This window comes from Buceros rhinoceros, unplaced genomic scaffold, assembly GCF_000710305.1.
Source record: "Buceros rhinoceros silvestris isolate BGI_N320 unplaced genomic scaffold, ASM71030v1 scaffold22028, whole genome shotgun sequence".
NCBI classification, from domain to species: Eukaryota; Metazoa; Chordata; class Aves; order Bucerotiformes; family Bucerotidae; genus Buceros; species Buceros rhinoceros.
The window spans coordinates 3,223-4,223 of NW_010426598.1; positions in this window are offsets into that span (position 1 = coordinate 3,223).

Here is a 1,001-nt window from a genome sequence, read left to right on the forward strand (position 1 = left end):
CCCTCAGGCCTGGGGCGTGCTGCAGGCTGGAGGCAGGCATCGAGCCGGCAGTGTCTCGGAGCTCTGCCCTGTGAATAAACTGATTAGCTTTAGCTCCTTTGTGAAGACACCGGTCCTGGCCAGTGCTCTCCCTCACTGTCCTCTCTGCCCGCCATGGCTGCTGGGGGCTGATGCTGTCTGTTCTGTCTGTGTGGGTCTCAGGCTCTGGAGCTGCTCAGCTGTTCTGTCCAGGGGGTGAATGCTTTTTTTTACCTGGTGTCGCCATTGCTGCCTGCTGTTCTGGGCCAGGCATGCCCAGCCTGGGCACCAGGGTGCCGCGAGGGAGTGTAAATAGTTTGGTGGCCACTTATCAGCAGCCGTAACTGAGGTCCCTCTCTGAGGTGCAGTTTCTACTCCTTCTCCTGCAGCTGGGCATTTGGGGACGTCTTGGGCAGACAACTACCAGCTTCGCACATCCCGTCTGTCCCGTGAAGGGGGTGTTTCCTCCCTCCCACCAGCGCCTTGTGTGCCAGCAGCTGACGAGACCCCGGGGGCAAAAGCTCATGGCCCCCAACTTGTCCTCTGCGTCCTGGCAGGCCTGTGGCAGGACCCACTGCTCACCAGTCCCTGCAGCGTGTACAGTGTGGGGCGGGGACCCTGCCCCTTGCCCAGGCCTCTGCACTCTTTTTAATTGCTGTTTAATAAAATGACAGTTAATCCTGAGCAGGGTGCGTGCCATCGGCTCTGACTGGGCAGTCCTTCCCTGCCAGCTCCGGGCTCCCTCCCATGCTGCCGCCACGGTAACCAGGGTGCTGTTGGTAACGCGAATGCTGTTGGCGTGTGGCTGGTGCAGAGGACAGCTGCGGCCAGGCCATGGCAGTGGCGAAAAAATGCAGAGGACGGCTGCGGCCAGACCATGGCAGTGGCGCGCAGCCAGACCACCGCGCTGTGGCGGGAGGAGGGCGGATGGGGTAGGACCTGGGAAGGTGGCTGTCCTGGGGCTCCTGGGAGCGTTGGGGACA